The 27,067-nt window shown below is 38.5% G+C and overlaps 1 long non-coding RNA gene and 1 other non-coding gene across 2 annotated transcripts; one reads left to right on the forward strand and one right to left on the reverse strand.

Moving 5' to 3' along the window:
* Positions 1-5,926: 5,926 nt before the first annotated feature.
* LOC122698581 lies at positions 5,927-27,067 on the forward strand. The gene is made up of 3 exons (XR_006342375.1): positions 5,927-6,044; positions 11,412-11,551; positions 26,659-27,067. It is a non-coding gene; the product is annotated as an uncharacterized LOC122698581 (long non-coding RNA).
* Positions 25,679-25,785, reverse strand: LOC122703886. Its single transcript, XR_006343641.1, has one exon. It is a non-coding gene; the product is annotated as a U6 spliceosomal RNA (small nuclear RNA).

The following is a 27,067-nucleotide window of genomic DNA, read 5'->3' on the forward strand; positions in this document are numbered from 1 at the left end:
TGAATTTTCCCAAGTTAATTTTAAAAAAGAGGGAGAGAAGGAGGAAGAGAGAGAACTCTAATTTTATGCTAAGCAGTGTTCCATTGGACTTGTGATTAATGTATAAAAGTCCATGATAAAGAAAATTCCTTTTTTTTAAAATTATTTCTAGGAACTTGGCTTCTAAAATGAAAAGGAAGTTTGGGGGAGAGTCTGGCAGTGCTGATGGTTCTAGCAGATGAAGAATCAACCCCATTTGCAGCTGGTGTTGAAACTGGTAAGCAGTTAATCTGTTACTGTTTAGGATGAATATATCTTGGCTTTTTTTTTTTTTTAAATCACTTTTAACAAAGTTTAAGCTTAGTGCTTTCTTTTAAATAATGAAGACTCTCAATAGATTGAATGAGTCAGATTAATTTGGCGTGGAGTTCTGAACAGGTTAGGGGACAGAAATCCTCCTAAACACTAATAATGCTTTGCTGAGATTCCTTTGCAAGCTACTGAGCCAGTGTTGGGTTGGAGGGAGTTTGAGGGGTTTAAAGGCTCCTCACTGTGCTTGTTCCCCAGTAACAAAAGATAGGGTTAGTGAGTGAGGACTAGTTAGTCTGTTTACATGGAGAAAAAGCCAACAGCACTGTATTTTAGTCGCTCAGTCATGTCCGACTCCTTGCAACCCCATGACTGTGGCCCACCAGGCTCCTCGGTCCATGGGATTCTCCGAGCAAGAAGACTGGAATGGGTTGCCATGCCCTCCTTTAGGGGATCTTCCAGACCCAGGAATCATTCTTTACCATCTGAGCTACCAGGGAAGCCCAACAGCACTGAGGCTGAAGCAAAGATTTTTATGGCTCTGAACCCACTTGTGTATTCTTTTTTATAAGAAGCATTTACCTATCATGTCAATATTTTAGTAAGAGGCTTTTAGTCTGGCTTTTATTATTATTATTATTTTTAAAAAAAAAACAACTTTGCTGTTATTTCTGGCCATATCACCGCCTGCACTGGGGTAGGGTTTGGAGATTTTGGAGGCTGTCCATTTCATTGCCTCCAGCTCACCCAATGCCGCAGCCCACCTCCTTTGCTGAGATGCTTCAGGAAAATGGGTGGGGTTGAGGAATAGACGCCCAGGGTTAGTTTAAGTCCCTCTGCTTTTGGCCTGTTGATTCTGCCTTCGCTGGCTACTCCCACATCAGCATCGGTTTGGTGTACTGAGTCAGAGAATGAAGTTGGAGATGAAGAAACTGAGGCACGGTGTAGTTGTATGCTTATTTTCAATCCCTCAGGAGTGTATGACAGGCAAACTGACAGGCAGAACTCAAGCGTCTAGTCTGGGTGGAGACCTTGGAGGTCACGTGGCTTCCATCCTAGGAACTGGTTGAGTCTATGGGTGGCCAACTATCCTACCCTCAAAAGAAATCTTTGCTTTGTATTTGCAAATTATAACACAAAGTTTACATCCTTTGAAAATAATGGCTTAAGAAATCAAAGATAGCCTAGGGTCACATAAGGAAAGGAATTTTTTAGTGCTTGTGCATGTGAATTTTTAAACCTGTAAAGTATCAAGGTAGTTTGAGCAAGATTCTTTTGGTGATATGAAAAGTGATATCTGTGGTCAGCATTCTTTCTTGTGGATCTAACTCACCTGAGCTCTCCAACTTGATTCATCCATATGTGAATCCCACATGGGATGTCCTGGTGAAGAACAAGAAATTTCTGTATGGTTAATGAAAGCCCACAAGTCTCTAGTGGGAAGTGCACTTATTTTTATTTAGTGTATGAAGAGGTACCATCAGCCAGACTGTGAAACATGCATCAAAATGCAAAAAAGAAAATTAGAATATGCCCTCAAATGTTGGGGAAATAAATATTAGACAAATTGTGTTGGTGTTTAAAAAAAAAAAGCTAAGTTGGAGTATGGTAGAATCTTACAGAAGGAAGAATTAGAAAACAGGTCTAGGAAAAGAAATTCAAGGGAGAAACAGCATAATTAATATTTAATTTGAAGTATTAATAGTGGGTCCTTCTGTGAAATTAAGAGGAAACATAAGGAATCTGAAAATTTTCCAAGAAAAAAGTAATTTTTCTTTGGAGAAAAGGCATGATGTGAGTTAATGAATGTAATCCTGAATTAAAGTGGAGAAAAAATTATCAGCACAGAGGAAGAGGGAGGAGCAGGATAACTGTTTTTAAAAATTCAGCCTAGATCTTATTCTGTCTTAAAGTATTGGTATTTTTACCTTAGAGTATGTAGCGTTTTACACATCTCTTTTTGCGGAAATTGATTTGTAGTTATAAAAAGCCTTTTGAAAGTTAGAAAGTTTAGGGTTTGGATTTTTTTGTTTCACATATTGATTTGATATTTAGACTATAGAAATTATATATAGAGGGGGCATTATTATGTACTAGAAAAATCTTAAAATACATAAAGATAGTTAATGGCTTCAATATATTGAAAGAGTATTAAAACTACTGAGCCATATACATAAGAACAAGATATACCAGTGACAGAATAACAGAACAAGTAAGGATAAGAAACTACTGCCTTGTGATGGTTCTGTGAGAAAATTTAAACAGTAAAGCAGGATGACTTTTTAATTGACAGCATCTATTTAATTAAATTATATTTAGGCCTTGCTGTCTAAAATTATGACTAAAAAGGTTCAAACAGCCATCATCCTATTATGATTTTTTACAGAGTAGAAAGTGGTCATATTCATTAACCTGTATCTTTTTCATTTCCATAGGAAAATCTAAAAAGTTTTATCTCCTGGTGAACCATGAAGGTTGTTTTTAAACGTGAAACGTATCATCTTTAGGTAAGGAAACGTTTTCCATTGTTTATCAATCTGTTGAAGAGATAGCATTTGGATTAGAGAAAAGAAGTAACATATACTTAAGCTTTGCTTATCCTAACTGATGCCAAACATTATGAAGAGAAGAGAAAGCAAGCTTTTTTAAATTAAATAAAGTAGTTGGAAAACTTTGATTTAAAAAGATCAATTTCCCGGAAAAAAAGGAGACCCTTTTTTTTGCGCTTCCTCACAGACTGACATGATAATAGAATTCCCATCATTCCAGCTTTCCTAAGTATTTAGACATAAAGTTAAAACTGTATTTAGAACAATCAGAAACTAGAGATTTTTCAGACAAGTAGAATATTCCTAAACATAAATGTAAACGTATATGGAAATAAAAAGTAGACTATTTTGATAAATTTGAAAGACTGGTCACTGTTTTAAAAGCAGGCCAATGAATTAAAGGTAATTAAGGTTTGAGAGAGAAGCTTAAACTCTGGAATAGACTCTAAATATTGCTTTGTAGGGTCATAACGTCAATATAAACAATTAGTTTAAATCAGGCAAGAACTTGTCCTGTGTGTGTACCTCTTTTCAGTTTTTGCTCGTGTAATACTGATAATGTCAGAGAAGAAAAGACAGACTAACTTTTTGAGCATAATAGAATATTAGCAGCTCATTCTATTTTGGGGAGAAATTCTATTAGTACAGTTTACGTGTATGAACAGTATAAATTACATATATGAAAATCAGATGTTTTAAGGTAGATAAACTAAAAATGCAGTTAAAATGTCTAAACATTTAGAGATGCTTTGAAGTATTTTATGGGTTAAAAGAATAAAAGAAGTAGTCACTGAAATTATATGTAGAATCTGTTGTAAGATCTGCAATCTGTACATTCTAGCTATGTCACCAATACCACATTTGGAAAAAGAAATAGATTGCAGTGTTTGACTTCTATTAACATATATTCTCAAGAATAAACAAGATTTCTCCTAATTTTAAATATGTTAATATAGTTACATGTGAATATTTTAAAAATTACAGTATAGATATTTAGGTTTTTAAGAAATACACGTAAAAAATTCATATGAAAAAACAAAACCTAAAAACTTTGGGAGAAAAATACTGAATTTTTGGTATGAATTTGAAGAATTTATTTCTAGAATATATTTGTTTCCTCCTTAGGAAGAAACTCATGTTAATATTAAGTATATAGGTTAAGACTTACTTGAATTACTTAATCAGGATATACTAAACTGCTAAGTTATTTTTAAAAGAAGAACTATGGTAACCTGAAAAAAAACAAAATTACTTCTATTGTAATCTTTAAATTCGTCTTTCTAATGTACCAATTTTAAAATCTCGTGTTTTAAAGGATAAAAGAAAAGAAAAAATGACTAACCTCCTAATGGAAAATATGACCTCATAGCACTAAGTAGAGAGCTGTAAGCATGTAATACATATACGAGGAGATAAGTTTCATTTCTGACTTGATTTTGAGTCTTTCTTATGAATCATATATTTTAACATCAGGAGAGTAATATATAAAATATGCATTAAATTCTTATAGTCTGGCAGCTATTAAAAATAGGAGAAAAAAATGCAACTTCTTCTAGCTAAATTCTAACTAAAGTGTTAAGTGAAAATTAGAAAAATACAGAAGCTAAAATAGTATAATGAACTAAACTTCATAATATCTATGTATGTATAATTTTTTATGTCTTGTTATGTAGCATTTATCTCAGTTGTTAATGAAACAACATAGTGTACACGAGTGAAAAAAATAAATGGATAAGTATTTTCTCACTGAAGTTTACTAGACCAAAACCTTTACTAATAAGCTAAATGTAATATGAAGAGACACGTTTAAAATAGAAGATTGTAGAATAGTTTTGCTGAGGACCTATCTTAACAACAAGGCTTTGGGTTTTTGTTTATGTATTAGGATTTCTGAGTTTTGTGATTCGAAATTCATGATAGATTTTGAATGCCCCTTCAAATGGCAAAATGTTTCAATGAAAAAATCAGATATTGTGTACATTTTATTTTATATTTGAGTATGAGAAAAATGGCAGATACTTTAGGAGAATTCTAGTTGTTGTTTTACTGCACGCATCAAATACCAAGCAATTATTTTGTCTGTCAGTCAGTTACAGGTCTGAGCAGGTTCCTTTCTGTTAACTACAGCTTAGGCATTTAATTAATATTGATAACACAGTGATCTCTAGATGTGATTGTCATTTTTTTCTGAAATTATGGGCAATATACTTAAACGAAATGTATTTTAAACCTCATTTTTAATTAAAATGAGAAAGACTTTGAAGGAGTTTTTTCGTGAGTAAAAGATTTGCTGTGCAGTTTTCTGAAAGAATGAAATCTTCATTTATTTTTCAAATTATATTAAAACGTTTCTTTACCTGTTGTTTGCTGACATTTTAAAGTCAGAAAGAAATAAAGCAATGGTTTATGCTGTAATCTGATTATCAATATAGAAAAGGGAAAGCAAAGTATGTTGGCATATAAAGTTTTCCCTTAAAAAAAATTACCTTGAAATTTAAAAGATATATTGCCCATAACTAATTTTGTCTTATTAGGACTTACTTAGACTTGCATGAATTTTCTTAGTCAAATATTTGAGGAAATTCGTCTTTATAAAATAGAGAGATGTAGAACATATGTGGCCAGTTATAGGCTAGTCTTTCTTGTTGCTTCCCAAAACTTCGGAAACAGGTTTTAAACTAATAAAGTTGAGTACCAAAACCTCTAGGCTATAATACTTTAGAAAAACGCCAGAAAGTTATAGCGAAGGGGAAGATTAATTGAAGTTAAGTGTCCCCTTGATTGACAAAACATTTGGCACTGTGAGGAGAGCTCTGGAGATAACAAAAAGTTCTCTGTCAGGGATAATTTTCTGGGCAGTTGGCGTTGTTTGTGTGATAAAAGAAGGCGCTGAGATAGTATAACTGTAGCTGCTTGACAAAACTTCCAAAGTTAGTTTTAGATTGTGAGGGTAAAAGTAGGTGCAACAACTAGGAGTTGGGATGGGTAGGAGAGCAGGGTTCGTCAGTCCCGGCGCCACGACAGGGTTAACCATGGCGCCGCCCGGTGCACTCTGGGAGTTGTAGGCCGCAGGCATTGTGGGAGTTGTCGTAAAAGTTCGCTTTCTTGCTGTGATGGCCGCCGCCGAGGCAGGAGTTTGGAGTTTCTGCTGTTCCGGACGGCTTGGGGGGCTCTCTGAATCGTTAGAGGGCCCCCAGCAGCCCCCAGGTTGCCAAGGGCCTGATAGTTGTGTGTTTGGGAGGTGGGAGAGCGGTCTGACGGGTTAATTTGGTGGCCTACTGTGGTTAGATTGGCCAGGGGGGCCTTTGGCGGCTACAGGCTCTGTGAGGGGGGCCCCAACCTGTTAGGACCCTGGCCGTTTGGCCTTCTGCCTTTGAAATTTCTCTGTGGCTAGCGCCTGAAAGTTTCAGAGTCTGCTTTATTTTGTTGTGGTTTGTGCCTGCGCCCCTCCCCTCTTTCTTATAGCGTTCCACTCTGTCCTGGTACTCGTTGATGCTTACGACCCTGTTTGGGGTTAGGTTGGGCTCGTTTTCGTGGTCTGGTGGGCTTTATGCACGAGCTGGGATTTTGGAAAGGGTGGACGGCAGTAGCTTGGGTGTTGTCTCTTTTGTTTTAGGTGTAAGAAGTTGCACGAGTTGTGAGTCTGTCGTTGGTGAATGTGTGATTCACTTTCTCTGGCTTGTTGTGAACTTTGCCCTTGTTTGCTAATGCTGCGAGGTGGTGGCCGGCCGTTCCTGCTTGTGAAATGCTTTTCTGTTGGCTTGAATATGATGTTAAATCTTTGAAGCCTTCGGAGGAGTGTTTTGCAGTTGTTTGTAGGAAGGAATTGTGTGCAAAAATGGATATAAAGCAAATGCCAGTATCACAAGTTCCTTTAGTTCTAGGAAGCAAGCCCCTGTGGCTCCTCTGGTGCTCTGAAGTTGTTAGGAAAGTTTTATGGGAATCAGATTTACTTTTCCTTGTGTTAATGTTACTCTTGGCTCATAAGATTCCTGTGCATGTTGGGACAGTTTGACCTTTGTTATTGGGTGTTTTCTCAGTATCAGGGCAAATGGAGACACTGTGCACTGCCATTTAACTGCACCTATTAACATCTCAGGATAACACCAGATAGCTAAGCAGGTCATCATCTGCCTTACCTACTGTGCAAACTTGGACCTCACTATTTCTGGTGTCTAGGAAGTTCTTTCAAGTTTGGTGAAGTAGGGCATTTCCAGTAACGTACAGTCGATGCTTTGGAAGTCAGGTATCAGTTTTTAGATTGGAGTGGCAGGCCACGTTACAGAAATTATTTACAGAGAAAGGAAGAAAGTATGTTCCCTTTTTTTCTTGGTGTAACTGAAAGCATCTGAAACCAGTTTCTGTGTCAGTACGTTACACCACTTCATGTATAATGGAAAAGCCCTTTGCTGTTTTGTGATGAAGTGGATTTTCATAACTTTGCTCTTGTCTGAGTTTCCTCACTGCTTGACTAGTTGAGAGATACTAATGGTGGAAAAAGGAGGAGCAGAGCTAGATGGGTTTGTATGTGTGTTTCTTTTGAAGTATGATTTCAGGTTTAAATTGGCAGACTGATATTGTTGGCTTGCTAATCAGGTAACTTCAGTTCTGCCGCTGATGTAATGTGTGTTTTGTAATCCATAAAGCCTTTTCCTTTCCTCTGACCTCACCCCAGTGTGTCTCAGAATATTAGCTAACTTTCCACTTGTAAAAAGATTGAGACACTTATTTCTAAATGATCTGTATTGTCCATATTGCTTATGTTTTGGTGATTTAATAGTATAATGAGTGAGTTTTGTATCTTAGGAAAACTGGATAGCTGGAAGTTATAGATTTGTAGAATCACTCAGAATTAGTCAAAACCAAGCACGATTTTCTTTGAAAAAAGATACATAAGTTTTAAACTGCCAGGCTACCTCAGACTTGAGTTAAGCAGAACAAACAGTTCATAAGAAGGTGCTCTGAGAGTGGATGGGTGTATGTAAGTTTAGAGATAAGCTTATTGCATTTGCAAAGAACCCTCGTTCTTGGGAGATTTAACTAGTGGACACACTTCTTCACTAAATGGGAGGAGTTTATACCCAAGAATTTTAACATTTGGCCCCTGAGTTCTTTATTTTGTACCCTGGTTTCCATCTGTACTACTCTAGTTCTGCTCCTGGTGTAAAATGTGTTTTGTAAAACATAAAGTCAACAGTAGTTTCAGAAAAAAATATATCAAAATCCACTGCCTAGTGGGGAAGATAATCCCTAAGGTTTTGTATTGCGTAGATGTGTCAAAAGGTGTCCTTTTGAAATTTAGGTTTGCATGGGTTTGGTGAAACTTCTTGCTATGAGACATAAGCCAAAGGGTAACTTTCTTGACTTAGGCGTTAATAAGTGAAAGCCTTTGTTTCTGGTGTTCATTCAAAAAAGAGACACAAACTTAGTTTCAGGTATGGCATACTTTGTTTTATTGTGCTTTACTTTGTTGCACTTTGCAGCTTTTGCATGTTATTTGTTTATTTTTGCAAATTGAAGGTTTGTGAAGCGTCAGTACCATTTTCCCAATAGCATTTGCTTACTTTGTGTCTTTGTGTCTCATATTTTGTAATTCTCACACTATTTCAAACTTTTTCATTATTATTATATTTGTTGTGATCAGTGATCTTTGATGTTACTGCTGTGACTTGCTGAAGTTTCACATGAGGGGTAGCATTTTTTAGCAATTGAATACATTTTTTTTTCTTTTTTGGCCACACCTTGTGGCATGCAGCGTCTTGGTTCCCAGGCCGGGGATTGAACCTGCGCCCCCTACAGTGGAAGCATGGAGTCTTAACCACTGGACCACCAGGGAAGTCCCAATTAAACATTTTTTAGTTATAGGTCTGTATGTTGTTTTTTTAGGCATAATGCTATTGCACACTTAACAGACTACACCATAGTGTAAACATTACTTTTATATGCCCGGAGAAACCCCAAAATTTGCATCACTTGCTTTATTGAGATATTTGTTTTATTGTGGTGTCCTGGAGCTGAACCTGCAATATCTCTGACCTATGCAGCAGTAGAATTTGGGAGATAACAAAAAATTGTTTTCATTTTAGATTATAGCCAAAATTTGGAAACATTTTTGGGGGGAGGAGTAGGAGTATCTATTTGAGGCTTTTACTTAAGTCCTTTCTAATTCCATTTCCCTATATTTAATTGTTCACTTTGCTGAAAGTAAGCATCTCTTATTAATGTGTTTCTGTATCTGTGAACTTGGTGAGTGGTAAAACTGGATATACAAGACAGTAAATCACTCGTTCAGAATTTGGCCCTTGTTTTTTGCTTACATTGTTAGAAGAGGAGGAATTGTTGGGTGTACTTTGTGCACTTGTCTGTGTATTTTGTCTTCTTAAGTTTCATACATTTGTTTTTAAATTGCAATACAGTTAACCATAGGCTTCCCAGGTGGCTCAGTGGTAAAGAATCTGCTAGTGTAGGAGATGCAGGAGACGCAAGTTTGACCCCTGGGTGGAGAAGATCCCCTGGAGGAGGAAATGGCAACCCACTCCAGTATTCTTGCCTGAAATGTCGCATGGACAAAGGAGCCTGGTGGGCTACAGTCCGTGGGGTCACAGAGTCAGACACGACTGAGTGACTGAGCACAGCACAGCACGCAGAGTGTATTGGCACCCCTCACCTCCGCCTTTCCGGGAGAAAGAGGAAAAGTGTTTAAATGTTTTCCATGCTTCTCGATTTTATTTTTTGATTTTTTTCTGCATATATTTGTTGGATAACACACGTTATTTTTGCTCTGATGGGCCTCATTTTTTGAAGTTAGAGTATTAGTCATATGATTTTTATGGGCAAGACTCAGCAAACCAACAGTTACTTCAAAATACTACGTCTAAAGTAAAAGACATTAATTCATTTCCATCTGAAAGAGAGCAAGATCATTAGCATATATCCTGCCACTTAAAGGATTCTAGCTGTATCTTAAAGGTTCAGAAGACCTTAAGAGATCATTTTGCTGTGTCCTCTCCCTCCCTTATTTTTGTTTGACTTTCTTAGTGTGCCTTTGTGGTTCTAGAACTTAAATGACATTTTTGTTTAGTTTGAAATTTGTTTTTCCAAGTTAATGTGCTTCAACTTTTAAAACCACTTTTTTGATCTGAAATATTTGTGATAAGGACATTTTCTTAATAAAGGATTCTTGTCATGTTACAGTTTTATAATTAAAATGCTATGCATATTATATTTCTGTGTGGTAGGGAAAAATGAGTTAATAATTACCTTAAACCTTAGCACAAAGTGCCAGAATTTGTCATCTAAAAAAATCCAGGGTATATAGCTTAGTTTGCTTTTCTATTATTAGCAGTCTTTAGTTAATGAAGAGACGAATGACTTGTCATTTTCAGACAAGTTTCACTTGAAGGCAGTGTTACTTCTTGCCCGATACTCTCGTGAAATACATATTTTTGAAAAGTATTATTAAGAAAATATTAGAAGTCCTTAAATTCACAAGGTAGAAGAAAACAGTTCTGTGTGTGTTTACTAACCAAAAACAGTTATATTTGTAAACTGCTTTTGTAGTTTGTTTTTTTAAACTCTCTAATATATGTTTCTGGGTTTTAAATTGTTTTTAAAGAAGTCTTTTTGAGGGAGTGAGGACCGTATTGTCATTGAAGTTGTTTTAAAAGAGTGGCCAACTTTTTCCTTTTTATTTTAGTGTTAACCAAAGATGTAAAGTATGTGCAGTTTATGATGAGAAATAAAAGGCCCATTGTATTAGAAAGCCAAAATGTAGACATCAGTAATTTTAAACTTTTTGTGCCACTCGTTGTAATCGTACCATATAATTTGAATTTTTAATATTATGGGGTTAATTTAAAGAAATCTGTGAAATGGATGAGATCTTGTAATATATATCATTAGTTTTTTGAGATACATAGTGTTAAGTAATTTTCTTATCCTAATAAAACATTTTTAGAAGGAAACTTAACAGTGAAGCAAATGAAACTGTCTTATATTCTTCTACCTGAGGAGAAAAACTTGTAAAAAGCATAATTTCTATAAATGAAACATTTTGAGATATGTAATATAAAAAGTTTTTATAAATCAATTGGAAAAGATGGAAGGACTAAGCCATGGTTTGATAATTCACAAAAGAAAAATGTGGCAGACTCTCTTTTCCAAAGTTGGCCACAACAGTATCTCCCAGCTCACATGTTCTGCAGCATAATATTAAGAGTGTCGTCAGAAGGTGGCATCTCTCCACTTCCTTAAATTTGGGCAAGAGAATATGGTAGAGGTGCTGTGCTTAGTCGCTTAGTTGTGTCCGACTCTGTGTGACCCCTTGGACTATAGCCCACCAGGCTCCTCTGTCCATGGGGATTCTCCAGGCAAGAATACTGGAGTGGGTTGCCATGCCCTCCTCCAATGGAACTTCACAACCCGGGGATTAAACCCAGCCCCCCCCCCCCGCCCCCCCATTGCAAGTGGATTCTTGATTGTCTGAGCCACCAGGAAACCCATGGTAGAGGTGATGATGTGCATTTCCAGGTGTTGCTGTTAACTTGCCTGACAGCTCCTGCTTCCTGCTTCTAGGAAGCCAGCCACTAAGTAAAAAATACAGTTCTCTGAGATCTGTATGTTATAAGAAGCCCAAGAGCGTGAGAAGAGGCCCTGGAAGATGAGACAGCGAGTAGAGAGGTCGAGGAGCACCACGGAACCAGAAGAAGTGAAATGTAAGTGAAGCAGCCATTCTGGAAATGGATTCTCCAGCCCCAGCTGCCTTGGCTGTTGCTGTGGAAATTAGGAGAACCACCCAGTGGCGCCTCTCCCAGTTTTTGACCCCCAAAATATTGAGCAAAATAAAATATTTGTTTTCAGCTTGTGAGGTTTTGAGTGCTTCATTATTCAACAACAGATCACTGGAAAAAAGTCCTGAGAAAAAAGATTTTGTTAATTTATAGTAGATGGCAGTATTGGAGAATATATTTTCATGTCTAAATCCAACAAGGAACTAGTACCTACAATATGGTAAGAAATACCTAGATCATCAAAAAATCAAAACAAAACAAGTTACCAATAGAAAAATGTTATAGTCATGCTCATAAAACAGAAAGATATGCTCAAACTCATTAGTAATTGGAAGGGTTCATATTAAAGCAACAGTATAATCTCTCTCTACTTAGCAGACTAACAAGCAGAAGGATGGGTAATGTCAAGTGTTAATGGGGGTGAGGGTATACATACACTGGTGCTGAGAGTATAAAGTGGTAGAACCATTTTGGAGAGCAATCTGGCAGAATTTAGTTAAATGAATATAGATATTATTAATAAATTGTTTCTGGGTGTGTGTCCTCAAGAAGTCTTAAACAGGTCTCCAAAGAAACAAAAACAAGGATATTGATCTCATTTTTGGGTTTTTTTTGGCAGTAGTTTAGAGTGAATCTGGGATTCTTTTTTTTTTTTTAATGTATTTATTGGCTGTGCAGAGTCTCAGTTACAGCACGCGGACTCTCGGTTATGGCATGTGGGATCTAGTTCCCTGACCAGGCATTGAACCCAGCCCTGCTGCACTGGCAGCACAGAGTCTTAGCCACTGCACTACCAGGGGAGTTGGAACCTAGGATTCTTAATCCCTTTGGGGAGGTGGGGGAATAGGTAAAATATAGTGGAAACACATAGAGAGTACTGTGCATTACACAGAAGCAAAGGACTACATATACTGACCACATATGCATATATTTTAAAAAATGCAGTGTTTAGTGAAAGTAATAATGAAGTCTATAATATAATACCATTTGTATACATTTAAAATACATGGACACAAAAATGTTTTAAAGAAAATAGTCAAAAACATGTTAAATATAGGATGGTTTCCTAAGGACAAGAAGAAGGTTGCCCATAGAGCAAAAAGTAGAGAGAACAGGAGCAGGAAATGAGGTAAAAAGATACTAAATGAAAAGAACAGTGATGATGATGTGCTATAAACCAAGGTATATGATCAAACTTTCTGTGGGTGAGATCCAATGATAAATCTTCCCAAGAAGAGAAAATTGTATCTGGGAGGAAAAAAGTTTTAAATGAGATAAGTACTTAGAAAAGTGTGGTCAGACAAGCATTCTCGTATTTTGTTAGATATACAAAGTGGTATGACCTTCATAAAGGACAATGTTTACCAAGAACCTTAAAAATGCTCATGATAGCAACAATAATTGTAAATTGTAGTTAAGAAACAAAAACCATGTCAATAGCACCAGTAAACATGAAATACTGAAGGATATATTTAGCAAAGTATGTTCAAGACCTGTATTCTGAAACTGCTGAGAGAAACTAAAGAATACCTAAATAATGAGAAAGATACCATGTTCAAGGATTGGAAGACAATATTGTTAAGATTTCACCTCTTCTCAAATTGGTGTGTTGATCTATCTGTAGTTCAACAGGCTAAAACTTATATGCAAATACAAAGGCTCTAGAGTAGCCAAAATAAGAACAATGGGAATTGCACTATCTGATTTTAAGACTTTATTTTTAAAAAAATTTTAGCCGTGCTGCATGACTTTGCAGAATCTTAGTTCCCCGACCAGGGATTGAAAGTGCCAAGTCCTAAGCACTGGACTACCAGGGAATTCTCAAAACTTTAAAACTACAGTACCCTACATGTAATTTTAACAAAATGAGAAATTAAGGAGACAAAACAAAATGGAGGTGTGCACATGATGTAACATCTAGTGACTTTCAAAAAAGTGCCAGAGTAAATCATAGGCAAAAATAATCTTTTCAACAAATGATTCTGAAACAGTTGGGTATCCATATGCAAAATGATGAGTCATTCCTAGCCTCATGATATACACAAAGATTAACTTGAAAATCTAAACATAAGAGAGAAAACTAGAATAAAACAAGACATAAATCTCTGTGCTCTTGGATAATGTAAAGATTTTTTAGATAAGAAAAAACGAAAAAATGATAAATTGTATTTCATCAAAATTAAGAACTTCTTCATCAAAATACACTTAAAAAAAAGTTAAAGATTGGAAAAAAATATTCGCAACATCTCAATAATTGCATTTCTAAGAATTTAACAGAATAATTGGAGATGTGTATAAAAATATGCTAGTGCTTGTTTCAGCTTTATTTATATTAATAGCTAAATACCTGAAACAACCTAAATACCCAAGAATAAAATGTTGTTTAAGTAAGTAAGGAAGTGTTAGTTGCTCAGTTGTGCCTGACTCTTTGCGACCCCGTGGACTGCAGCCCACCCAGTCTCCTGTGTCATGAGATTTTCCAGGCAAGGATACTAGAGTGGGTTGCCATTTCCTTCTGCAGGGGCTCTTCCCCACCCAGGTATCAAACCCAGGTCTCCTGCACTGCAGGCAGATTCTTTACCAACTGAGCTACAAGGGAAGCCCCAAATGTTTAGAATCTATGATATATCTATACTTGGAATCTGTCAAGCCATTAAAAATTATATAGAGAATATGACTTGGAAAAATATTTACTATTTTAAGTACAAAAGCAGATTACAATGTAGTATGGACTCTGGTTTTTTGCTTTTATGTTTATTTTGAAACTAGGTTAACAGAATACGTTGTTTACTATCATTGATAAATGAGGGGCAAGTGGGATTTTTTGTGATATTGTGCCAGTGATATCTGAAAATATGGCTACCTCCATATGTATTTCTTCATCTCATTAGAAATAGAAGAGATTAAAAATTTAGAGCAATGATATTTAGCTCCAAGGTAAACCAAGTTCACCACTTCCTTTTACTATAAAACAGGGTTTATACTCACTGTAAAAGGTATTGACTAATGTTCACTAATTCCCCAGTTGAACCTCTTAGGTTTGACTTATTAAAAATCTCCCTAAGTTAGATTAAGAGGACACTTGTATCTCAAATCAGGTGAGAGTTGAAATGAGATTTCAACAAGGGCACAGTTATAACTAAGCATGGATCCTTAGTACATTCCCTGGGATATGGAAAGGGTCAGAATATCTCATCCCTTTTTACCTGTGTGTCAAATTTACCATCTGCTAGTTGAGCAGCCCCAGATCAGGAGTTCAGGATCACTTAAACTATTGACTACTTCCACTTTGAGAAGGTAAAACAGATCATCTGATAGTGTTTGAATCTGTATTAAATAAGGAATAAAGAACCTACAGACTTTTTTGTTTAGTCTCTATCTTGGTGTCCCAAAGTTTTCATTTCATGATGAAAAGAATGAATGGATTAACTCTGAGATCTCCAACTTTGACCAACCCTAAAACATCAAGGAAGTTATCAAAACAGGATAAATAGCTATTAAAATAATGGTATGTATATTTTCAGTATCAGTTAACTTTTTGAAAGTAAAGTAGAAAAATGTTAGTGGTAGTGTTCAACATTTTAAACCATATCTTCTATATACTTGGAAACCACACTCAAAAATTACAATCTTGTCCAAAAATTATTTTTGTTGTTTTTTATGAATAATATATATTCTTAGTTTTGGAAATCATCTTTTTCACATTTCCATTTACATGATTAAAATATTTCATTCATGAAGTGATGATTGAGCAGTATTTCAGGAACTTGTGAAAATATTAAAATTGAGCCCTTTGGTCTCTACAGATTCAAACCAAAAAGAGACCTTTGTTACAAAACTTAGAAAAAGAGTAAGTATTCCTTCCTATCTTCATTAAACACACATACATATATGCAGATATTATAAGGTGCCAAATGTCGTTACCTGGTGATGCTGAAGGAAAAAAAAATGTCTAAGCGACAGTGTATGGATTTGAATAGAAAACAGGGCCCTAGGAAGTACTCATGTTTTGTGAAAAGGTTTCTCCCCAACAAAAACTACATTTTCAAAGTTTTATTTTTAGACAGTTGATGTCAAAGAGCTATTGTCAATTGCATCCACATTTTTTCTTTCCCGCTGAATTTCATTTAATTCAGATAATGCTGAAACCAAGAGCATTGTTTTACTTTGTGTCAAGCTATAAAGATCACTTCCTTTTTTAAAAACAAAACATTTATTTATTTATTTGGCTGGCCAGGTCTTAGTTGCAGCCCATGGAATCTTTTAGTTGTGGCATGCCAACTCTTAGCTGCGTCATGTGGGGTCTAGTTCCCTGACCGAGGGTTGAACCCAGGCCCCCTGTATTGGGAATGTGGTGTCTTACACACTGGAGCACCAGGGAATTCTCAAGACAACTTGCTTTGTGCTCCGAGAAGAAGCTATTTCACCATTAGGATTACTACATTTTTTTCCTCCCTTCTGGTATTCAGAAAGTGGAATGTTGCCTAAATTGACTTGATTTACACATGTTTCTGATGATTTCTTTATTTGTGATGAATCTAGCTGCTGACTACATCTGTTTTTAGCTACTCTTGTCTAGTAGTTCTTTGTCAAGTTAGCTAGATACCATTTTTGAAGATGACTTAAGCTTTTTTCCCATGTAATCCTACCTTTTGTTTTGCTTTTCCTGTTCAAGGTGTTCTCAACATAATAAATCTTTCACATATGTATGTTTGAAACTTTCAGAGATATAAGAAGGTATGTGGTGTGTGAATTAGCGGTATCATAGTTTTAAAAAGTTTTGTCACCGGATGCAGGTTTGTGTGCCTAATTTCTGAGTTTGGAGTAGAGAAAGGCTTCTTTCAAGGGGCGTACAAGGAAAATGGGTGCTTTTGCTCAAAAAACCTGAACTCCCTAATGTTTTTTGGAGAGAAGTCTTACAGGCAAAATTTGGGTTGGTGGCTGCAGGGTGTGTGTGACTTCCCTCTGATCTTCTGGTGGTGAGATAACAGTGGTGGTCCAGCATTGTGCTCAGCCTGAGCCATCATCCTCCTGTTTCAGCAGGAACGTCCAGTTTTATAACCAGTCAGTCAGAAGTACGCTTACAACCTGGATTTGCATTTGGTGCCTGAAGTGGGGACAGTCTTGTGGGACTTAGCCTGTGGGATCTGATGCTATCTCCAGTAGTGTCAAGACTGAATTAATTTAATTGCTCATTAGTGTTGGGAAACACATTTGGACATGAGCTAAATAAACTTGCTTTCGTTTTGCTGTGGCCCATTCTTGAAATCTTTTCTGCATGAAGCCACAGATCTCTCTTGGTGGCCCACCCCAGGAACTCCTCTGAGACCTGGGACATGAACATTCTCTTGTGCCCAATTTTCGTACAACAGAACCATAAGACTTCTAGAAGAAAACATAGACATGTGTACTCTTTCACATTGGTCTTAATATTTTGGGGGGATGTGTCACCTCAAGCAAGGGAAACCAAAGCAAAAATAAACAAATGAGACTACATCAAACAAAAATGCTTCAGCACAGCAAAGGAAATTATCAGAAACACAGGTTGTGTGATGATAAGTTTAAGAATTAAGGATTTTGAGAGGAGGAAGATTAGAGGGCCTAATCTAAACATAGTTCCTTAAAATTATAGAACCTTTCAACATGGTCCACTGGAGAAGGGACCACTTCAGTATTCTTGTCTTGAAAGTCCCATGAACAATATGAGATGGCAAAAAGATAGGACACTGAAAGATGAACTCCCCAGGTTGGTAGGTGCCCAATATGCTCCTGGAGATCAGTAGAGAAATAACTCCAGAAAGAATGAAGAGATGGGGCCAAAGCAAAAACAATACCCAGTTGTGGATGTGACTGGAGATGGAAGTAAAGTCTGATGCTGTAAAGAGCAACATTGCATAGGAACCTTGAATGTTAGGTCCATGAATCAAGGCAAATTGGAGGTGGTCAAACAGGAGATGGCAAGAGTGAACATTGACATTTTAGGAATCAGTGAACTAAAATGGACTGGAATGGGTGAATTTAACTCAGATGACCATTATATCTACTACTGTGGGCAAGAATCCCTTAGAAGAAATGGAGTAGCCATCATAGTCAACACAAGAGTCAAAATGCAGTACTTGGATGCAATCTCAAAAACAGCAGTATGATCTCTGTTCATTTCCAAGGCAAACCATTCAATATCACTGTAATCCAAGTTTATGCCCTGACCAATAATGCTGAAGAAGCTGAAGTTGAATGGTTCTATGAAGACCTTCTAGAGCTAATACCCAAAAAATATGTCCTTTTCATTATTGGTGACTGGAATGCAAAAGTAGGAAGTCAAGAAACAACTGGAGTAATGGGCAAATTTGGCCTTGGAGTACAGAATGAAGCAGGGCAAAGGCTAATAGAATTTTGCCAAGAGAAAGCACTAGTCATAGCAAACAATCTCTTCCAACAAAAAAGAGAAGACTCTAAACATGGACACCACCAGATGGTGAATACCGAAATCAGATTGATTATTTTCTTTGCAGCCAAAGATGGAGAAGCTCTATACAGTCAACAAAAACAAGACCGGGAGCTGACTGTGGCTCAGATCTTGAACTCCTTATTGCCAAATTCAGACTTAAGTTGAAGAAAGTAGGGAAAACTACTAGACCATTCCGGTATGACCTAAATCAAATCCCTTACAACTATACAGTGAAAATGACAAATATATTCAAGGGATTAGATCTGATAGAGTGTCTGAAGAACTATGGACAGAGGTTCGTGACATTGTACAGGAGGCAGTGATCATCGGCAAGAAAAAGAAATGCAAAAAGGCAAAATGGTTGTCTGAGGAGGCCTTGCAAACAACTATGAAAAGAAGAGAAGCAAAAGGCAGAGGAGAAAAGTAAAGATATACCCATTTGAATGCAATATTCCAAAGAATAGCAAGGAGAGATGAGAAAGCCTTCCTCAGATCAATGCAAAGAAATAGAGGAAAACATTACAATGGGATAGACTAGAGAAATAGACTAGAGATCTCTTCAAGAAAATTAGAGATACCAAAGGAACATTTCATGCAAAGATGGGCACAATAAAGGACAGAAATGGTATGGACCTAACAGAAGCAGAAGACATTAAGAATAGATGGCAAGAATACACAGAAGAACTATACAAAAGTGATCTTCATGACCCAGATAATCACTACGGTGTCATCACTCACCTAGAGCCAGACATCCTGGAATGCGAAGTCAAGTGGGCCTTGGGAAGCATCACTATGAACAAAGCTAGTGAAGGTGATAGAATTCCTGTTGAGCTAGTTCAAATCCTAAAAGGTGATGCTGTGAAAGTGCTACATTCAATATGCCAGCAAATTTGGAAAACTCAGCAGTGGCCACAGGACTGGAAAAGGTCGGTATTCATTCCAATCACAAAGAAAGGCCATGCCAAAGAATGTTCAAACTACTGCACAATCGCAGTCATCTCACATGCTAGCAAAGTAATGCTCAAAATTCTCCAAGCCAGGCTTCAGCAATATGTGAACTGTGAGCTTCCAGATGTTCAAACTGGATTTTAAAAAGGCAGAGGAACCAGAGATCAAATGGCCAACATCTGTTGGATCATCGAAAAAGCAAGAGAGTTCCAGAAAAACATCTGCTTTATTGACTATGCCAAAGTCTTTGACTGTGGGTCACAATAAACTGTGGAAAATTCTTCAAGAGATGGGAATACCAGACCACCTGACCTGCCTCTTGAGAAACCTGTATGCAGGTCAGGAAACAACAGTTAGAACTGGACATGGAACAACACACTGGTTCCAAACTGGGAAAGGAGTACGTCAAGGCTATATATGGTCACCCTGCTTATTTAACTTATATGCCGAGTACATCATGAGAAACACTGGGCTGGAAGAAGCACAAACTGGAATCAAGATTGCCTGGAGAAATACCAATAACTTCAGATATGCAGATAACACCACCCTTATGGCAGAAAGTGAAGAAGGACTAAAGAGCCTCTTGATGAAAGTGAAAGAGAAGAGTTAAAAAGTTGGCTTAAAACTCAACATTCAGAAAACTAAGATCATGGCATCTGGTCTCATCACTTAATGGCAAATAGATGGGGAAACAGTGGAAACAGTGGCTGACTTTATCTTTTGGGGCTCCAAAATCACTGCAGATGGTGACTGCAGTCGTGAAATTAAAAGATGCTTGCTCCTTGGAAGAAAAGCCATGACCAACCTAGACAGCATATTAAAAAGCAGAGACATTACTTTGCCAACAAAGGTCCATCTAGTCAAAGCTATGGTTTTTCCAGTAGTCATGTATGGATGTGAGAGTTGGACTATAAAGAAAGCTGAGCACCAAAGAATTGATGCTTTTGAACTGTGGTATTTGAGAAGACTCTTGAGAGTCCCTTGGACTGCAAGGAGATCCAACAAGTCCATCCTAAAGGAGATAAGTCCTGAATATTCATTGGAAGGACTGATGCTGAAGCTGAAGCTCCAATACTTTGGCCACCTGATGCAAAGGACTGACTCGTTGGAAAAGACCCTGATGCTGGGAAAGATTGAAGGTGGGATGAGAAAGGGATGGCAGATGATGAGATGGTTGGATGGCATCACCAACTCAATGCACATGAGTTTGAGTAAACTCTGGGAACTGGTGATGGACAGGAAGGCCTGGCATGCTGCAGTCCATGGGGTCGCAAAGAGTCGGACACGACTGAGTGACAGAACTGAACTGAACTTCTCAGATTTGGTCAGAAAGAGATGTGACTGTGGAAGAATGGTCAGAGAGATGCAGGGATGCTGGCTTTGAAGATGTAGGAAGAAGAAGGGTTCCATGAGCCAAAGAATTCCTGCAGCCTCTGGTAGCTGAAAAAGGTAAGGAATCAAACTGTTCCCGAGAGCCTCCAAAGTGAACAGTTCGATTTTAGTTCAGTAAGTCCCAGGTTGTGATTCTAACCTACAGAACTGTCAGAAAATAAGTGTGTGTTGCTTAAAGTCACCAATTTGTGGTAATTTATAATATCAACAATAGAAAACTCATACTATTTCTGTGTGTGTGCATGTGTCCTAAGGAAGCACAGCTGGTTGTGGCCTGTCTTCTTCACTACACTCAAGCGATAAGGGCCGTTTCTAAAGTCCTCAAAAGCACAAAGATCCATCTGATACCAACCATACTTTAAGCACTGTAAACGTCTGTCTATTTGTTGGGAAAGACCCTGATGAAAGATCGAAGGCAAAAGAACATGGTGGCAGAGGATGAGATGGTGAGATAGTATCACCGACTCAGTGGACATGAACTTGGGCAAATTCAGGGAGATAGTGGAGGACAAGAAAGCCTGCTGTACTGCAGTCCATGGGATCTCAAAGGATTGGACATGAACACAACTGAACAACAACATATATAATAGCTTCTAAATAAGTAGTCAGTAAATGAATGAATGGATTATTATTGTAGAAGGAAAAATGTAAAAGTTAATGGCAGGGAGCAATAACTTCCAGTTGGAAAGTAAAATCAGTCATATATTTTTAGCTATATAGCTCATCTCTTGGTTCTACTTTTCTCTGAAGTTATAACTCACAAGATTTTCCTTTATTAAACCAAGAATTGGAAAGAAGCTACACTTCTTTGTCTCACTTAGTCCAAATCAGTTTTTTTAACTGTCTGCCGGAGGGGAAGCAAGCTGTTAAAGATAGTGTACAGTTAGTTGGTTACTATTTGTTGTGCTTTTGGAGGCTCACCTGGTAAGTCTACCAACTTCATTGTCACCTCTTACTCAAGAGTGATTGGGTCTTAGGAATACCACCCCCTGTTACTCAGTTTACAGGGGATGTTGAAAAATAGAAATGCTGGTTATGTCTCTGTGAAATAGATATTGCTAGTGAACTATGTTCACATTATTGATATAGGGGATCTAAACACATTTTCCTATCTCTAGCTCCCTTCTGTTTTTTTAGTTTTGCAATAAGAGAATTTTAATAAGCCTTCTCAAAATCTTCTAATTAAGATAGGGAATGGAGAAATAAATAGCCCCTCCCCTGCTTTCTAAGTGCCCAGGTATGGAGGGAACTGAGCAAAGGGTATGCCTAAAGGCTGCAGGCTAAAGAGTTGAGGAAGGAAGAGAAAGGAGCATGACTGGCATACAAGGGAAGTAGGGCAGAAAAGGAAATGGTAGAAGGTGAGGTTAGGCACCTGTTGGCTGCATTCAACCGTCAAACCTCCTTGTTATACGATAAACTGCATTTATTCCTCACTCCCACATCCGTGAACCTGCTGTTGGCTCAGCAGTAAAGAAGCAAGCAACCTGCAATGGAGAAGATCCGAGTTCGATCCCTAGGTCTGGAAGATCCCCTGGAGAAGGAAATGGCAACCCACTCCTGTATTCTTGCCTGGGAAATACCATGGACAGAGGAGCCTGGCGGGCTACAGTCCATGGGGTTGCAGAGTCAGACATGACTAAGCAGCTTCCACTTTCCCACATCCATGGGTTGACTCGATTTGGCTCCAGGCCATGGGCTGGGCTTAGGTCTTCTCTGTTTCACAATTATCTTGCATCACCCAGGTCAGAGAACAACTCATTATCACATATATTGCAAAATATTTCAAAACCAGAATCTTCTCTTTCAAGAGTATGAGGAAAAGAACAACCCCGAAGTTTAGTGACCTTGGAAAGCTCTCGTATTTGGTTAGCTCACATGTAAAATGGGATGGCAAATAACGTCCCATCTTTCAGAGAAGATAGAGATAACAACTGAGAGGCCTGCTGGGTTTACACATCTACTAGTAGTGGGGTGCAAGAGGATGGTCATGTGTCCCAGTCTCCAGCAGCCAAGTGAAGGTCCTTGGCTTTGCACAGGAAAGAACCCAAGAACTGGCCACAGTATAGGGCAAGCAGGTTTATTTAGAGAGGGACACATTCCACAGGCGGAATGTGGGCCATCTGAGAAGGCCCTGATGCAAAGGGTGGTTAGCTTGGTTCTGTTTCTTTATAATTTTGCATATGTATTTGTGGCTGTGCTGAGTTTTCACCACTGCACAGGCTTTCTCCAGTTGCAGCAAGCAGGAGATACTCTCTAGTTGCAGTGCGTGGGCTTCTCATTGTGGGGGCTTCTCTTGTGGAGCACGGGCTCCAGGGCCTGTGGGTTTCAGCAGTTGCAGCACATGGGCTCCATAGCTGTGACTCCAGGGCTCTAGAGCGTTGGCTCAGTAGTTGTGCCGCAGGGGCTGAGTTGCTCCATGTCATGTGGGATCTTCCTGGATCAGGGATTGAACCCTTGTCTTCTGCACTGGCAGGCAAATTCTTTATCACTGGGCCACAAGGGTGGTTAGTTTTTATGGGCTGGGTAGTTTCATACACTATCAAGTGGGAGGGATAGTCTAACTATTCTGGAGACGGGGTGGGGATTTCCACCGCCCACTTTTTGACCTTTCGTGGTCTGCCTTTTACCACTGGCATGGTGCCTGTGGGCGTGTCATTTCGCTCACGCTGTGAGTGCGCACGCAGATTACAGGGACTTCCCTCGTGGCTCCGTGGGAAAGAATCTGCCGCCAGTGTAGGAGACGGTTTGATCCCTGGGTCAGGAAGATCCCCTGGAGGAGGGAATGGCAATCCACTCCAGTATTCTGGCCTGGGAAGCCCCACGGACAGAGGAACCTGGGGGACTACAGTACAGGGGGTTCACAAAAGAGTTGGACACGATTCAGTGACTAAACAACAACAACAAAAGGCAACAACATGTATGACATCGAGTGTATAAGGAGGTTCAAGGTCTGCTGGAAGTTGAATTTCCTGCTGGGTCAGGTCTAGTACATTTTAACCAGTTTCTCTTGTATCCTTAATGGCTAATGGTTGTGCACTGCCCCCTTCCCTCCTTTCTCACTCTCAGACCTGAACATTTAAGTCTTTAATCCATTTTGAGTTTATAGGGTATGAGAAAGTAGTCCAGTATAATTCTTTGGCCTATAGCTCCATGGGACTCAGCAGTGTGTTCCTCTGGTCATTAGACCTGTATGCCTCAGTGAAAAGTGCAAGTCACTCAGTTGTGTCTGGCTCTTTGTGACTCCATGGACTGTAGCCCACCAAGCTCCTCTGCCCATGGAATTCTCCAGGCAAGAATACTGGAGTGGGTTGCTGTTTCCTTCTCCAGGGGTACTTCCCAAGGATTGAACTCGGGTCTCCTGCATTGCAGGCAGATTCTTTACCATCTGAACCACCAGGGAGCTCTTGTAGCCTCCTGTGAGCTGGGCACACCCTCCTGTTGTGGTGGGGTTGACTACTGCGGGCTTTCTGGTAGGTGGGGCTGACCCTCAACCTGATTGGCTGCAAGGTCATGCTTCCTGCAATGGATATGGGCTTTCTGGAGCCTGGGTAGCCTACTCTTGAGGCTGTCTGTGTGGCTCAGAGTTCCTGGGCAGCTTCTGCTGCTGAGGGTGGGGCCAGGTGCCTGGTGCTAATGGTCTGGCTAGAGGATTACAAAATGGCACTTGCCACACCAGTGTTATTGTGGAAGAACGAGCTCCCCAAAATGACTGTCACCAATGTCTCTTTTCCCAGGGGGTGTTCTAGTTGCTTCCTGCCTCTCTCAGAGGCCCTCCAAGATCAGCCAGTGGGTCTGACCCAGGCCCTTTTCAAACTACTGTTCTGTGCTGGGGTTTGTGAGATTTTTGTGCACATTCTGGTTTTTTTTTTTTTTTTAAGGAGTAATTAATCACCTTGCTGTTTGTTTTTTAATGGTACATGCTCATTACAAAAAAAAAAAAAAAATACAAACATTAAAAAGCAGAAAATGACTCCAGATCTTACCACTCAGAAGTAACAAGTATTAATATTCAATGAACATTATTTTAGACATGTGCATGTATATAGATAAACAGGTTGGAGAGAAGTATCCTCAATGAAGATCCTTCCACAGTTAGTACATACTTTAAAAAAAAATTATTTATTTATTTGGCTGAACTGGGTCTTAGTTGAGGCACGTGGGAACTTTGATCTTCGTTACAGCCTGTGGGATCTTTAGCTGTGGCATGCGAACTCCAGCTGAGGCATGTGGGGTCTAGTTCTCTGACCAGGGATTGAACTTGGCCCCCTGCATTGGTAGCCTCTGGACCACCAGGGAAGTCCCTTCCCACCCTCTGAAGAGCAGAGTCTCTGTTTCCTGTAGCTCTTGACCTCCTCCCCAACATAAAGCCCTGCTGTTTTTCAAAGCCAGATGTTCTGGAGCCTCATTTTCCTGGGGCAAGAGGTGCACAACCTTTGGGCAAGGGAGCCCAAAGTGGGGTGAGGGCCCTCGTGCTTCTGGGAGAGGCCCTCTATGATTGTGATATTTCTGGTGAGTTGCCCACCCAGGTGTGTGGGTCCTGACTATATTGCATCTCCATTCCTCCTACCTGTCTCATTGTGGGTCCTTCTTGATGTCTTTAGTTGTAAAAAAAAATCTTTTCTGATAGTAGTCAGGTCATTCAAATAGATAGTTGCTCTGTAAGTAGTTGCAATTCTTGTGGGTCCTTGGTAAGAGGTGAGTTCAGGGTCTTCCTACTCTACCATCTTGGCTACCTCCTCATAATTTAAAAAAATTTTAAAAATTTTTTATTTTTTCCATTTATTTATATTAGTTGGAGGCTAATTACTTTACAATATTATAGTGGTTTTTGCCATACATTGACATGAATCAGCCATGGATTTACATGTGTTCCCCATCCTGAACCCTCCTCCCGCCTCCCTCCCCATCCCATCCCTCTGGGTCATCCCAGTGCACCAGTCCTGAGCACTTGTCTCATGCATCAAATCTGGACTGGTGATCTTTTCCACAATTGATAATATACATGTTTCAATGCTATTCTCTCAGATCATCCCACCCTCGCCTTCTCCCACAGAGTCCCAAAGTCTGTTCTATACATCTGTGTCTCTTTTTCTGTCTTGCATATAGGGTTATCGTTACCATCTTTCTAAATTCCACATATATGTGTTAGTATACTGTATTGGTGTTTTTCTTTCTGGCTTACTTCACTGTGTATAACGGGCTCCAGTTTCATCCACCTCATTAGAACTGATTCAAATGTATTCTTTTTAATGGCTGAGTAATATAAAAATATGGAACGCTTCACGAATTTGCATGTCATCCTTATGCAGGGGCCATGCTAATCTTCTCTGTATCGTTCCAATTTTAGTATATGTGCTGCCAAAGCGAGCACACAATTTTTTTTTAACTTAAAAAAAGTATGCATGTTGTATATGTCATATAGCTTAATACTTACAGAGAAAAACAAATAGAAGATGTACTCCCAATTGCCAGCTGCAACTAGTGGGAATAGGAAATGAGGTGGGATACTTTCTTATATGTGGACTTCTCTGGTGGCTCAGACAGTAAAGCGTCTGTCTATTAACACAGGAGACCTGGGTTCAATCCCTGGGTCAGGAAGATTCCCTGGAGAAGGAAATGGCAACCCACTCCAGTACTCTTGCCTAGAAAATCCCATGGACGGAGGACCCTGGTGCAGGCTACTGTCCATGGGGTAGCAAAGAGTCAGACACGACCGAGCAATTTCACTTTGTCACTTTCTTATATACTTCTGTGAGCTTTTGAAACTAAAAAAACAAATATCAAAACTATATTTTTCAATCACTTGTTTCAAAATGACTGGTTTAGTTTGCTTTGTTTGTTTGTTTACAGAAGGTCTCATGAAATGTATGTTCTCTTATAAAGTAGGTGATAGAGTAGAAAAGAGCCCTGGGTGTTTAGAGAAGACCCCTTGGTTCTAGAAACAGACCTGCTGCACCAGAAAAGTTCTTAGGCAAGAAGTTCATCTCAAAGGGTTGAACTTCTTGAGAGCTGAATAAGTAGTGGAAACTCATGCTGAAACATGAGAGTGCTAGTGTGATGTTTGAATGGATAATGTGAAGTCACTTTGAATGTGATAATGCAGTACTGAAGCATGTACATGTTAATACTCATATCTTATGGTAATATTATGTTTCAGTAAAGTTTTACTTTTTTGGAAACCTCCTAGTTTCTAACATCAAAGGCTTTTCTTTTTTATCATGGCACTATTTCTTTTTTAACCTAGAACTGAACACCTTCTCAACTGAACTTAAAGGAGAAATTAAGTGCAATATTTGGAACTACATTTAAATGAAGATGAGGTAGAAGACAGAACTGTTACAAGTATGTAAGCTTTATTGTACAAATGAAGGCTTCAGCTCTGTTGTATTCTTAAATATTCCTAGCTTCTATGTAATTCTCTAATTATAGAACTTTATTTCATTATGTTGAACTAGTCCTGATTTCACCATGAAAATCTGACCTGAAACTCTGTTTACAGAAATATTGAATATGAATTTAAAATTAAATGTTGACTATTGGTATATTAAGAGATACAATTTGGTTGATTCATATTTTTTCCATGTTAAAGATTATTCTGAGCTCTAAATATTTTAAATAAATGAGACTGAAATCCAATGTGATTGTGTCTGACT

The sequence above is a fragment of the Cervus elaphus genome, chromosome 1 (genome assembly GCF_910594005.1).
Source record: "Cervus elaphus chromosome 1, mCerEla1.1, whole genome shotgun sequence".
Classification (NCBI taxonomy): domain Eukaryota; kingdom Metazoa; phylum Chordata; class Mammalia; order Artiodactyla; family Cervidae; genus Cervus; species Cervus elaphus.